The 15,039-nt window shown below is 53.4% G+C and overlaps 1 protein-coding gene across 1 annotated transcript in view; it reads left to right on the plus strand.

Moving 5' to 3' along the window:
- Positions 1–15,039, plus strand: part of PPM1H (protein phosphatase, Mg2+/Mn2+ dependent 1H) — a 625,702-nt gene that overhangs the window by 600,927 nt on the left and 9,736 nt on the right. The window lies entirely within an intron of this gene.

Genomic DNA, 15,039 nt, shown 5'->3' on the forward strand with positions numbered 1-15,039 from the left:
CAGTAGTGGGATAACCAGGGCTGCTAGTACTGGATAACCAGGGCTGCCCAGTAGTGGGATAACCAGGACTGCCCAGTAGTGGGATAACCAGGACTGCCCAGTAGTGGGATAACCAGGGCTGCAAGTACTGGATAACCAGGGCTGCCCAGTAGTGGGATAACCAGGGCTGCCCGGTAGTGGGATAACCAGGGCTGCAAGTACTGGATCCCCAGGGATGCCCAGTAGTGGGATAACCAGGGCTGCCCAGTAGTGGGATAACCAGGGCTGCCCAGTAGTGGGATAACCAGGGCTGCCCAGTAGTGGGATAACCAGGACTGCCCAGTAGTGGGATAACTAGGGCTGCAAGTACTGGATAACCAGGGAAGCCCAGTAGTGGGATAACCAGGGCTGCCCAGTAGTGGGATAACCAGGGCTGCCCAGTAGTGGGATAACCAGGGCTGCCCAGTAGTGGGATAACCAGGGCTGCCCGGTAGTGGGATAACCAGGGCTGCCCGGTAGTGGGATAACCAGGGCTGCCCAGTAGTGGGATAACCAGGGCTGCCCGGTAGTGGGATAACCAGGGCTGCCCGGTAGTGGGGGGATAACCAGGGCTGCCCAGTAGTGGGATAACCAGGGCTGTAAGTACTGGATAACCAGGGCTGCCCAGTAGTGGGATAACCAGGGCTGCAAGTACTGGATAACCAGGACTGCCCAGTAGTGGGATAACAAGGGCTGCCCAGTAGTGGGATAACCAGGGCTGCAAGTACTGGATAACCAGGGCTGCAAGTACTGGATAACCAGGACTGCCCAGTAGTGGGATAACCAGGGCTACCCAGTAGTGGGATAACCAGGGCTGCAAGTACTGGATAACCAGGGCTGCAAGTACTGGATAACCAGGGCTGCCCAGTAGTGGGGTAACCAGGGCTACCCAGTAGTGGGATAACCAGGGCTGCAAGTACTGGATAACCAGGGCTGCCCAGTAGTGGGATAACCAGGACTGCCCAGTAGTGGGATAACCAGGACTGCCCAGTAGTGGGATAACCAGGGCTGCAAGTACTGGATAACCAGGGCTGGCCAGTAGTGGGATAACCAGGGATGTTGATCTGCAGCTGGGTCGCATGCTGTCTGTGAGCAAAGATTCCTAAAATGGAAAATGTTTTCATAGCCCGAGTGGCAGGTGAAAGTAATTGGGTGTTGTGGCGGCGGGGGCTAAAATTAGACCTCACAATCAGATAGTGACACAGGTCCTGGCGTGATAGTGGGGATGGGGGGGGCTAAAAATAGAACACAGCTTGAGCTCTTGAGAAAGGTGATACCCGTAGAATGGAGTCCCGGGAGCACAGGAAGGGGAAACCCCGTACGTACTCCAGGCTCAACACTTCAGGAAAGGGCCTGTTATTAGCAAAAACAGCAGCACGACCCGCATGCCCCCCAATCCTCTCTCGGCCCCCCACTCCCCTCTCGGCCCTAACAGAGGTGTTGGGGGTGGGGCACCCCTGTCCAATTGCTAAGAACCCTGCCTAACTGCTTTTCCAGCTATAAAATAGACAAAAACTGGCCTCTTTAGACTGGCCTCTGTGGCCATATGGTAGGGGGCGGGGTGGGCATGTCGAAGCCCATCCCTTACTGAAGTGGGGGACTACCCTAATTCAAAAATCCATCTTTTCCTCTAGTTTAGCTGTTTCTGTACTGGGAACTCTGAACTACCTACCGATAATGATATAATGCGAGATGGGGTTTGGAAACTGAAAAGCATTGCTGTGTTTCATGGAACAGGCAAGGACGGGGCATGTCGGTGTCTTTTACATACAATCTGTCACTTGCTTGTAAAGAATGACATCACGAGCCAGGGTTCGAATGAGAACTACATCTGTAACGAGCATGTTCCTATGAGTCAATATCAGGGTTGCAGCACGTGAGGTCACGTGGCGAAAAGACTAATTGCAATTACGAAGGTGTTCTATCGCGTGCAACCCCCTATTCAAAGGAAATGACCTCAATGTGTCGTCAATTTCCCCCTTAGGCCCCCAAATGTAGGATGTTCTGGGGGTTCAGATATTTCGGGAGGCAGGTGCAGAGGCGGGGGGCTGCCTTATAACTATACACGCTTTGGTTTTCAGGGTCGACCACTGCATGTCGGAAATGGGGGAGGTGGCCATGTCCTGTTGGGTCACCAGGGGTTAGTAAAGCGCGGCTCTGATCTGTGCCCTGAGTGATCAACTTGATCGTGATTTTTCAGTTAATTTTGTTTTAATTGATTTGTTGATAGGCAAACAATATGTGGGGCAGGAAGCATTTAAAAAAAGGGGCAATTGCAGGGAGCGGACCCCCCCATTGGCACTTATGTGCACTGGTGACCCCGACATGCACTTTTAATCATTTGCAAAACAAAACGTAGTGCAAGAAACGCATAACCACTGGCAACGCCTCATTTACGGCATGGTTGTGCACACCTTTTTTTGCCAAAAGTGTCAATGCTGCCTGTTATTTCCACATGGCGGAGCACATTCGCGATGGGTTCCTATGGAAACCGCCTGCATTTAGCACGTGGACGAAGCATGCAGATTCCACAGGCATCCACTGGTTTTGCGCCTAAATGTCATGCTGGCGTAAATGATAGTGATGTGTCATTTTATATAGCGCTTACACCGAAGCGCTGTACATAGAACATAGTTGCACACATTAGTCATCCCAACCGAAGTTGGTACTCCTTTATTGACCTTAGAAGGATGAAAGGCTGTGTTGGCCTTACAGGGATTCGAACCTGCAGAACACAATTAGAATGCAGCAGCAAGCGCTCAACCCGCTGAGCTATCTTACCGGCAAAAGCATGTGAACGCAGAGCAGCAGGGAATTTATCACGTCCTGTGCCCCCCACTAAACCTCCAAATAGATTTACAATCTCCCAGAGTGTAAAAACAAGACCTAAATCACCTGTCTTGGTTAGTGTGGCGTTGGCCCGCAAGGGCTGCGCACGCGGCGGCGTGACGTTGCATGTCGCCGCGTGCAGCTTTAATAAAGGGGTTTGTCCCAGGAAGCCAGCAGAGCGATCGGGGAGCCCGAAGCCGACAGACGTGTGTGTGTGTGTGCTCTGTCGGGTTGGGGGCTCACGGGCACGCATGGGGGCCAATGATAGACCCCCAACAGTGGCGACGAGTGGTGACGGATGCCCGGGCCCGGCGGTGAAAGGCGTCGGGAATTTTTCTTAATAACGGAACGTTCACGGACGTTTCGTTTCACGCCGTGGCTGCGGACCGCACACGCGGCTGGCAGCCATTTTGGACACAAGGCCGCGGAACTTCTCGGGGCTCCGGTTCGGAACAAGAAGGTGATCCGGGTCTAATTTTTGGATTTCATGGTAGCAGACTGCATAACCTGCACGCCCATACCTAATTTGTGTGTTTTACTCATATTTTGGGACTGTTACGTCGAGTGCAAGCTAGGACAAGGACTACTATGGCAGGGCCTACTTAGTCCAGTCCACCCACATAGCTTAATTTTTGGGACCTCTACTTTGCGGTGCATTGCTGCAGGGTGGCGACAAGGCACTTCCTCGCCCCTTCATCATCAGGACACATTCTCTTGATCCTCTTCATCATCACAAGGTGGTGGCAGTTGGTGCTTCTTTGTGTGCAAGACTCTTTAGTGGTGCTCAGTGAAGGGGACACACCTCACCGTCGTCTCTGTTCTCCAAGTTGGACCATTGCTGTGCCTGGTGTGGGGGTGAATCCACCTGCATGGTGATGGTGGGAATCTGAGTTGCGGCCCCAGGACTTAAAGTGGGGGTGCCTGTGCGCTCAATCCCATGTACGACAGTGACCAGGACGGCGACGCTGCGGACCCTGTGGAAGACTCTCAGGACGAAGGTCAGGCGCCTGCACCCCAGGCACTACTAGGGGCACAGCCAGCCGCTCCACAAGGGGCTCCCATCATGGCTCAAGCGAGAGCCCAGGCGGCCCTACAACCGATACCAGAATTTGATCCAACGGGTCCCCCGTCCAGCCTGGGGCCCCGATAGAGGAGGTGGGTGGCCCGCCTGGACATGTACTTTAGGGCTTCTCGGGTGACGGACGACGACAGCATGGTAGCCACCATGCTGTACTCGGCAGGAGCAGCGGTTCAGGAGATCTTCGAGTCGCTGACACCGGTTGACCAGACTTATGGTGAGGCCAAAGCGGCTCTCCTTGCACATTTCCTTCCCCTCGCCAACGTGGACTTCGAGAGGTTTGTCATGCTGTCGGCCAAACAAAAGGATGATGAGACCCTGGACACTTTTTACGGCCGCCTGCGCCGCCTTTCCCAAGGGTTTGCGTGGGGGGATGCGGATGATATGATACGAACAATGCTGATCCAAGCATGCTCCTCCGGCAAACTGAGGAGACAGGTCCTCAGAGAGCCGGGAATCACTCTCCCCCGCATACTGGAACTGGGTCGATGTCACGAAGTGGCTGAGGCACGGGCAAACAAAATGGAGGCGGGGTCACGCTCAATCAAGGCCGAAGAGGTGTGCGCTGTTTGGCGGGGCGGCCGAGGAATAAGCAGGCCAAATGGAGGTCCCCGAGACAGAGCTGGAAGATCAGGGGAGTCATGTCAAAAGTGTGGCTATGACCTCCCCCACCCAACAGAGTGCCCAGCCGCAGGAAGAACATGTGGCCGATGTGGACTGCCTGATCACTTCTCAAGAGTGTGCAAGTCGGCTCTACCTGTCATGGTACCGAGAGGCCCTGCCCGGATCTGGACTCCGCGCCAAAACCGGCCGTCCAACGTGGCCCAGGTAGATCAAGCGGAAGAGGAGACCCAGATGGAGGTGGCTGAGGAAGAGGAGGAAAACATCTTTTTCGTCTCAAGCATGGGGGTCCTGAAAGGCAAAAGCAGGAGGCAGCCAAGGTGCGTGGTGGAGGTGAACCGCTCGCCTGTTCCCGTGTTGGTGGACACAGGGGCATCTGTCAATGTAATGGCGAGGGGACATTATGACGCCCTTGACCCGCCACCTAATCTGGCTGTGCCAAGAGCTCGCATATTCGCCTTTGGTGGACTTGAGCCTATACCGCTGGACGGGGCGTTCGTAGCAAAGGTGGAACATGAAGGCTCGATGATCAGGGCTCGGTTCTACGTGACCCCTATAAGCAACAACACCCTGCTGAGCTGTGCGGCTACGGAGGCACTCGGGATAGTCAGTTTTGCGTACTCAGTGTACCTGGAGGACATTAACGATCTACTTGACAAGTACGCGGTCCTGTTCAACGGCATTGGGAGAATGACCGGTGATCCAGTCAGGCTGCACATTGACAATTCAGTACAACCCACTGCCCTGAAACACCGGAGAGTTCCCTTTCATCTGAGGGAGCAGGTCGACAAGGAGCTGGATAACCTGGTGGCCTTGGACATCATCGAGAAGGTGGAAGGCCCAACACCATGGGTGTCCCCCATTGTCGTGGCCAGAAAACCAAAACAGCCAGACTCAGTTCGTATATGTGTGGACATGAGGCTGCCCAACAAGGCCATCAAAAGGGAGCGACACCTGACTCCGACCATTGATGACATAATCGCTGAGGTACAAGGGGCCAGATTCTTCTCCAAGCTCGACCTCAGAGCAGGGTATCATCAAGTTGTCCTCCATCCGGAGTCCCGGTATATAACAACATTCACCACCCACCGGGGACTCTACAGATACAAGAGGTTAAGCTTCGGGGTGTCCTCGGCTGTGGAAGTCTTTCAGAACATCATCCGAGGTACCCTTGCTGATCTTGAAGGGGTACTCAACATCAGTGACGATATTTTGGTGTTTGCCACCACGGAGGTGATCCACCTGAAACGCCTGGCCAAGACTTTCAAGAGACTGCAGTCATTGGGCCTTACCCTCCATAGGGACAAGTGTGAATTCCTGCGCCCCACCATAGAATTCTTTGGGTTCGTGTTTATGGATGGAGGGGTGTCACCCGACCCGCGGAAAGTCCGGGACATAAAGGAGGCACAGCCCCCGGAATCGGTGTCGGAGGTGAGAAGTTTTCTGGGCATGGTGACCTACTGCGGTCGGTTTATCCAAAACCTGGCCTCAAGGTCTGAGCCGCTCAGAGCTCTCACTAAGAAAGAGACGGCCTGGCACTGGGGTCCACTGGAGCAGTCGGCGTTCGAGGACATCAAGAACGCCTTAACAACGGAGGACACCATGGCGTTTTTCGACCCAGCACTTCCCTCGGAGATTGTGGTCGATGCCAGTCCGTTTGGCCTGGGGGCGGTCTTGACTCAGGTGGGCCGGGATGGAAGCCTCCGTCCCGTAGCGTATGCCAGCAAAGCGCTCTCGGAAACGGAGCAGCGTTACCCCCAGATTGAGCGGGAGGCCCTGGCGGTCCTGTGGGGATGCAGACATTTTCGCCTCTATGTGCTGGGGCGCCCGGTGACTGTGGTGACTGACCACAAGCCCCTGCTCCCGATCCTGGCGGGCTCGTCCTCAAAGCCCCCGGCCAGAATTGAGAGATGGATGCTCGCATTGCTTGAGTACGGGGTCACGCTGGTGTACCGGCCAGGAGCTAACAATGCAGCGGACTACCTCTCCCGGCATCCCGGAGTGCGTGGGGGAGTGGTGGGAGACACCTGCGCGGAAGAGGCGGACGACCATGTCCGGATGGTATTGGAAGGAGCAACACCAAATGCGATGCCCCTGTCGGAGCTGGAGGCTGCAGCGGCCGAGGATGGGTGCTTCCAAATACTGAAGCAGTCGATGCAGAGCGGATCCTGGAAGTTCGTTTTGGAAGCTCTCGCGGGGCGGACCCTGGAGGCGAAGACCGCCCTTGAACAACTGTGGAAAGTGAAAGACGAACTATCATTCTCGGAGTCGGGACTCCTACTCCGAGGGGATCGCATAGTGGTCCCCCACTCCAAAGTAGGTGATGTGATCACTCTGGCCCATCACGGGCATCAGGGTGCCGCCAAGACTAAGGCAAGGCTGCGGATGAAGGTCTGGTTCCCGGAGCTGGAGAAAAGGGTCGATGACTTTGTGGCAGCGTGCGTATGGTGTCAGGCAGCCTCCCCGGTGCCGAGAGAACCGGCCATCGAAGCCATGCCTCGGGGGACCACGCCCTGGGAGGTCGTTCATGCGGACTTTGGGTCCACGTCCGTGGGCACCCACTTTCTGGCCATAGTTGATGAGTACTCCCGGTACCCCGAGGTGGAGTTTGTGGAGTCGGTGGCATTCGAGCATGTGGTAGTCGCCGTGGAAAAGATATTTGCAACCCATGGTTTTCCCCTGACGGTATGCTCGGACAACGGGTCGCCGTTCCAAAGCGAGCGGTTCTCAGAATTTCTAGCCAGCTGTGGAGTCAAACATCGGAAGATATCCCCATTGTGGCCCCGAGCCAACAGTGATGCAGAACGGTTGATGCGAACGCTGAACAAGACATTTCGGATTGCGCAGGGACAAGGTCAGCCTCTCCAACGGGCCTTGTATCAATTCCTGAGAGTGTATCGCACCACTCCACATGCATCCACTGGTGTTGCCCCGGCGGAGGCTTTATTCCGGCGATGCCCCCGCGGGCTACTGCCAGAGGTACAGGAGAAAGAACCCGGTGTGATCAACGACCAGCAGGTTGAGGCCGACCGACTGACCAGGATCAGCCAAGAGAACGTGCGCCGGGGTCTTCGTCCCCAGCGGCTGGAACCCGGGGATGAGGTGCTCATCTGGAACCGACATCCACACGGGAAGCTGTCCCTCCCTTACGAACCAGAGCCCCTGGATGTGGTCGCAGTGAAGGGGTCGATGGTGACGGCCTCAGATGGGCGATCGGCTGTCACCCGAAACGTCAGCTTCTTCAAGAAGTTGGGGGACTCAAGAACGGAGCCCCCTCTGGACCCTGGTGTCGCTGAGATACCTGAGGATGATGGGCCCCCTCTCAGTGCCCTGGCCTCTCCGAGTCGAGGGGCTGCTGCTGATGGACTGCCGGTGCCGGAGGTGAGCGGGAGGTACCCCCAGAGGGCTGGGCGAGGGAAACCCGCTTACCTCAGCGAGTATGTGTTGGGACAGTTGGAGGGTCATCCGGAGTGATGGGACCCGGGTGGCTGACATTAAAGGGGCATGGGCTCAGGACAGGCAGTTTGTTTTGTTGTGTGATGTGTCGTGTTTAACTAATGTTGCAGTTGTGTTTCCTCCTGAAAAAGGAGGAGTGTGGCGTTGGCCCACAAGGGCTGCGCACGCGGCGGCGTGACGTTGCACGTCGCCGTGTACAGCTTTAATAAACGGGGCGTTCCCGGAAGCCAGTAGAGCGACCGGGAAGCCTGAAGCCGACAGACGTGTGTGTGTGTGCTCTGTCGGGTTGGGGGCTCACGGGCACGCATGGGGGCCAATGATAGACCCCCAACAGTTAGTACACCTCATTTTTATGCTCCAGGACTTGGAAAATGACTCCCCCCCCCCTGCCTGTATTGGCACTTTGCAGGTTTCTGCACAGATCAGGGCGTAGCCAGGATTGTCTGGCAAGTGGGGCCTGAAGCTCTGAAGCTAATGTACTTAACATCTGTAAATTCCCACACAGCGCTGCGGAGTGGGCCATGCCCTGTCTACGCCTCTGGGGCAGATTGCTTATACAAACATTTCTCTGTGCCACTCGGTGCCAAGAAGCCATGGGAAGGATGAACACTGCGCTTTGCGAAACCACTCCGCCAGGATCCTGTTTATTGCGGATCTCATCTCCCATAAAACTCGGCGGTTGCCTACTTGGTACATGCCATCTCGCGGCACCGGACCCCCCCTCCGCCTCCCCTCTCCTTAAACCGGAGGGCTTCTTAGTTCCTGTTATCTGGGTCTCCTGCTTAGTGCCATATTCTAAGTGTAGTTTACCACCAGTGGCGTCTCTACGCGGGGGGCCTGGAGGGCCAGCCCCCCCTGAAGTCCTGTGCCCCCTCCCTTTCCCCCCCTACCCCCCACCCCCCATCTAAGGCAAGCAGTGACAATTTTCTGGTGTTATTTGTGACACTCACTGAGGCAAATGTATGCAGATCACAGGGCAATACTCCTTTTACCTCAAAGCGAGCAGTGACCTAGCAACTAGCAGCCCCTCCCATTAGAGTGTAGCCACGAAACTGCTAATGATGGGCCATTAGTCAGGCATTTTGATGGGAGGGGAGGGGAGGTACAGTGGGGTCTGGGTAGTTGGTGTGCACAAAAGCCTCTCTGTGAGTCTGTTCTCTGTGTAGGTTGGTGGGTGGCGCTAGTTCTCTCAGGGTGGTGTGGCTTCTCAGCTTTGCCTCACAGCGGTATATGAATGAGGGTGTCAGTCTGTTCTCTGTGTAGGTTGGTGGGTGTCGATAGTTCTCTCAGGGTGGTGTGGCTTCTCAGCTTTGCCTCACAGCGGTATATGAATGAGGGTGTCAGTCTGTTCTCTGTGTAGGTTGGTGGGTGTCGATAGTTCTCTCAGGGTGGTGTGGCTTCTCCGCTTTGCCTCACAGCGGTATATGAATGAGGGTGCGAGTCTGTTCTCTGTGGAGGTTGGTGCGTGTCGCTAGTTCTCTCAGGGTGGTGTGCTTTGCCTCACAGCGGTATATGAATGATGGTGTGAGTCTGTTCCCTGTGGAGGTTGGTGGGTGTCGCTAGTTCTCTCAGGGTGGTGTGGCTTCTCTGCTTTGCCTCACAGAGGTATATGAATGAGGGTGCGAGTCTGTTCTCTGTGGAGGTTGGTGCGTGTCGCTAGTTCTCTCAGGGTGGTGTGCTTTGCCTCACAGCGGTATATGAATGAGGGTGTGAGTCTGTTCTCTGTGGAGGTCGGTGGGTGTCGCTAGTTCTCTCAGGGTGGTGTGGCTTCTCCGCTTTGCCTCACAGAGGTATATGAATGAGGGTGCGAGTCTGTTCTCTGTGGAGGTTGGTGCGTGTCGCTAGTTCTCTTAGGGTGGTGTGCTTTGCCTCACAGCGGTATATGAATGAGGGTGCGAGTCTGTTCTCTGTGGAGGTTGGTGGGTGTCGCTAGTTCTCTCAGGGTGGTGTGGCTTCTCCGCTTTGCCTCACAGCGGTATATGAACGATGGTGTGAGTCTGTTCTCTGTGGAGGTTGGTGGGTGTTGATAGTTCTCTCAGGGTGGTGTGGCTTCTCAGCTTTGCCTCACAGCGGTATATGAATGAGGGTGCGAGTCTGTTCTCTGTGGAGGTTGGTGCGTGTCGCTAGTTCTCTCAGGGTGGTGTGCTTTGCCTCACAGCGGTATATGAATGAGGGTGTGAGTCTGTTCTCTGTGGAGGTCGGTGGGTGTCGCTAGTTCTCTCAGGGTGGTGTGCTTTGCCTCACAGCGGTATATGAATGAGGGTGTGAGTCTGTCCTCTGTGGAGGTTGCTGGGTGTAGCTTGTTCTCTGATGGTGGTCTGGCTTGGTAGCTTTGCCTCACAGAGATATATGAATGAGGGTGTGAGTCTGTTCTCTTCGGAGGTTCCTGGGTGTAGCTTGTTTTCTGTCGGGCTTGCTAAGCAGGTTTACCTCACACCTGCATGTGGGTGTTGGTGAGAGTTGGTTGTTTTTAGATCTTGGCAAGCGAGGCCTGTTGTCTCAGTATGGTCAAGCTGTGCAACCTTCTGAGATGCCACAATAGTGACTAGGACAGGGATATTCATTTCTGGCTGTCATTCAACATTTCTTAGTGCCTGCGGATATTATCTTGCCTAAATGTGCAGTTTTAAATGGATACTATCCTTCGTTCCAGCCTGATTAGAAGGAGCCCTGTCCGCGCTCTGCCTGCTTCACCGCCTGACATGTCTGTCCCAAGGATTCCTGGGGCTGGTTTCAAGTCCGAATTTCTTTTCTTCCCATTTGCAATATGAACCATTCATTCGGTGGTTCGGTTCCCAGTTCAATGCAAGCAGGACAGAGTGATGCGTTTGCAGTGAAACATTTCTAACGCCTGTCATTTACCTTAGTCCTTACCTGAGGCTTGGGGGATATTGCCTAGCCAGTATTCACCCCATAAAACAACACCAGCCTTTGTATCGGCCTAGTTGCTGGCGTGCTGTGCCCCTCCCTCACCTGCGCCTCCAAGCACCCAAGTCACCTGGCTGCTTTGCATATAAGGCAGACATTGGTTCTCTGCCAAAACTGTGTACTTACTCCTATGATTTGTAAAGCACTCTGTTGCTTCCCGGATCTAGGTCTGCGCTCAATAAATATCCTAATAATATGATCATTATGACAAAATCGATGCTTTTCGTTTCCGAGCAACCAAACCCTAATAGATGCAGTTACAATCAAACATTCTCGCTCCTCCCTGGGTCCATTCATCTGGTCTGGGGACGCTTCTTAGTTGCTATGAACGTCTTAAAATGGCCGCCAGCCTTTGTTACTTCCTGGCTATAAGCAGAGCTCTCTTCCCCACCCCCTGTTGAAACTGATCACTCCAAACAGAAGTGCCTCAGGAAGCAGTTTCTAAACACCAGGTCCTGTTTTTACAAAAGCAAGCCATTTTAATTTCCTATCAATGATGCTTCTAATTTGTTAGTACCCGGCCGGGGATTGGGGGGAGGGAGGTTGGTGGCAGCCTCCCAGCCAATGAGGAGGCTCGGAACAGCAGGATTACCACATGGAAATCCCTCCGCTCCTAACCTCCTCACGGCTGGAGGCAGCCATCTTCCCCGCTGGGCAACAAGGTACGTAGTCCGCCTCCCTCCCTCCTTTTTTTCCTGAATTACCACTGGCAGATTTACTGAGTGCGTATTTTTGAATGAAAAGTTTACGATTTTCCTCCAACTGGTGGTAAAGCCTCCACTTTTCCTCCAAAAATCTACGTAGTTACCACTCTGAAATTTCGCAGGTGGTATTTCCACCAAAACGTATAATTTGGCACTGTGGTGAAAAGTGGTAGTATTGCACCGAGGCCCTTAGTCTTATTGCATCTCTGAGGCAACTGCTGAGCTATAGAGGCACTGACCAAGTACCACATCCAGAGTGTGGTTTCCAGGGCGACACTAAGCTCAGTGCCTTGTAGGGGAAGATCAGCGTCTTTAGGAGCAAGGGGTCTTCATTAGCCAGGAACCGGATGGATGCTGACAAGCAGGAAAGAGAGGGCAACAAGCTTGTGCTGCGTGGGATCTGGGAATGTGTGACACAGAGCCACTCATTAGCCTGGATGAGACGAGGATCCGCTGTGAGAGTGGACCGCAGCGGGGCAACGCAGAGAGCAGGCGGGTGCAGGAGGCACAGGGCGCAGGGACCAAAATCCAAGAGCAGCCCTTGAGACCAGGAGGCAACACCTGCACACAGAACAGGGGAAGGAGAAGTGGAGACTGGTAGACGGACTCGGGGCACCAGAGTGAAGAGGAGTGGCGAAGGACCAGCAGGCGAGCAGTAGCAGCCAAGGCTAAACCGCGATGATGCATGTTGGGACTCAGGGCATGGGTTCCCAGAAGGCATTGAGAAAGCCAGAATGAAGAAACCTTCAGGTGGTCCTGGACCTGGAAATGTGATGGGGTGGGAAGGAAGAGGAGGCCACTTGAGAAACCTACCTTAAAAGCAGGGCTGAAAATGGAAATGATTTACTGTGGGACCCCACCAGCGATAGGTTAGGGGGACGGGCTATCGGCTCCTGGGATCCCATCCCAGCCCCCAACCACACTAACCCAATTGAATGCTACAAAAAGATTTTCCTGGATCCAAGATCCAGGGAGACATTTTTTGCCGGATCCTGGAAAATCCAGCTCAACGTCCAGCACTGATTAGAAGATGGCAGCACCTGCTGAAGTGGAGGCCGGACTTCTAACCGTCTGGAAAAGGGATCACTAAGCGTTCATACTCCATGTGGAAACTAGGAGTCTTCCTAAGGTGGGGGCTTCAAAGACCCCTACATATGGTGGATCCCCAAGTCCCAACTCCTGAGCCCCTGGAGTGAGAAGGAGACTGCAAAGAAAGCCAGTTTATGCTGAAATTGGGAATCCAAACTTCTAAGAGCTCCTGAGGCACATCCACTAAACCAGCATTGTCAAAGCCAGGAGTTTTCGCTTTTCTGAAGGCATGGAATAGGCATTTGCCAGGCACTGTGGTAATGGTACTACCTGGCCATAAGAGGGTAAGTGGTGGACAATGGGGTGAGCATCTGGGCATATGATGCCAATGCCTGGCAAATGTCTAATGCCAGCACAAAGCCAAAACTGTTGGATTTGCGATTGCATGTTTATAACAGGACTTCAGTGCAAAGAACAGATGCAAGAACACATACATACTGTTTATAAATCAAGTGACTAAAGGCACGCTTGGGTAAGGAATTTGTATTACACTGGGGGCTCCTTTACAGACACAATTAAGCCAGTAACTCAGAAACTGCCAAGAAATAACACTGGCAGGCCCCATAATGCCCAATGGTGGTGGTTATGGCATAAGAGAGCTAGCTGAAAGATATCCCAGGATGGTCTGTTTTGGGTGGGGAGGGGCAGCTAGTGCGTGGAATGGCCATAGGGATTAGCATGGACAGGGGCAATCAATGGGTCAATACCAATCCAAACACACACAAGCTATGTGCCTCACCTTACATCCCAGCTCCCTTCTGGCTGCCTTCCAATACAACAATGTTGATTTATCAGTGGCACTAAAGCACCATCGTGTTGCCGAAACTAAAAATACAGTGCATGCTGGTACTTGGAGGCTAATAAAGAAAACCTTGGAAAAGCGATACCTGGCCACAGTCCGACCCTAGGGTAACACAGAACAAATGAGATGGTCTTGCAAGAATTTCGTTACCACCGAAAGTCAACTTAGTCGAGTGTTCATTTTGTCGCTCGAGAATGCCATCGGACAGGCTGCTGTTCATCCATCACAATCTTCTTTCGCTGCAGTCCTGTTCCTGCCCCATCACAATCCATTAATGATGAGAAAAGTGCAACACAACCTCACATCTACCAGGATCGCTTGTTGTGGGGCCTACACTATATCTGACTTAATGACATTACCCGTTGGGTCATGATTGCATGTGGGTGCGACCGGGCCGCATAACACTCAGATTTGTCATGGGTGGACGGCAAGACCGCTTTTTGCGCTGACCCAGACTCGCTTGTAAGTGGAAAAGGTCGCTTTAATGTGACAGGCCAGAGCTCACAAAAAACGCTAGCCTGGCTCCCTGGCCTTACAGACTAACATAAGCATTTGAAAAAAATTCCCAAACAATTCAATAAATAAACTATTTAAATTCCCCCACAATTAAATAAATCATTTAAAATTCTTCCCTTGCTCCCTCCCTGCCACATGTGATGTTTGGTTGCCAGTTATGCATGCAAAGGCCCACATTGATGCTGTCAACTGAGCTGGCTACACGTGCCCATCGATTCTGTTCCGCATACAGGCGGTTGCTTAGTGCGCTATCAAATATTTGAAACAATTTAGCAGAATTTAAAGCGAATTCTGAATAAATGCCCATTAATTAAACTGTTGTATATTGCTTGGATGGATGCATGGAACTTATGATGCCAGAGAGAATGCTGTGAGAATGTTGTTGTACGTACGAGTGAGAGAGTGTTTATGGGTCAAGGGTCTACACTCAGACTGTTCGAGAGATCAAGCCTGGGTGATCGGTGCCAGGGGGCTCCTATGAGATAACTTGATGTAACCAGCGAGCAATAAAGACTTACCCGTGTGCCCCCAGAAGTCTGCCTTCTCTCTTCCTCTCCCCTGCTGATTTCCTATCTGATACTACACTGGCCACCTGGCTACCCTCCGATTTCAGGCCCAGGTCCATACCCGCCCAGTTGCAAACCCGCACTGCCTCCTATCAATCCTTGCACTTGGGTCTGTATCTGTAACCCTACAGTCCCCCTACCTGCACTTTTGGACACCTGCTGTCTGCACTTACTCTTGCACCTGTCACCTGCTGGCTGCACTTCTTGTTATTGTTTTGTACAACACTGCCCCCTCCCCTTTCCCCTGGCACTTTTTCCCTCCCCTCTCCCGTGCACTTGCGCGATCTCAATGGCACTTGGCCTAGTAAGATTGTTGTCTCTGTCCTCCCTTTGTTCCCTCTTCCTTGCCTCGTCGCGCCTTGAAACACTTGTGTATAGGCGCGTCAGGATCTGTGATTAGTGCGATGGCTGAAAAAGGCAACTTTTTTTTTA

The sequence above is a fragment of the Ambystoma mexicanum genome, chromosome 12 (genome assembly GCF_040938575.1).
Source record: "Ambystoma mexicanum isolate Mex_15411 chromosome 12, UKY_AmexF1_1, whole genome shotgun sequence".
NCBI classification, from domain to species: Eukaryota; Metazoa; Chordata; class Amphibia; order Caudata; family Ambystomatidae; genus Ambystoma; species Ambystoma mexicanum.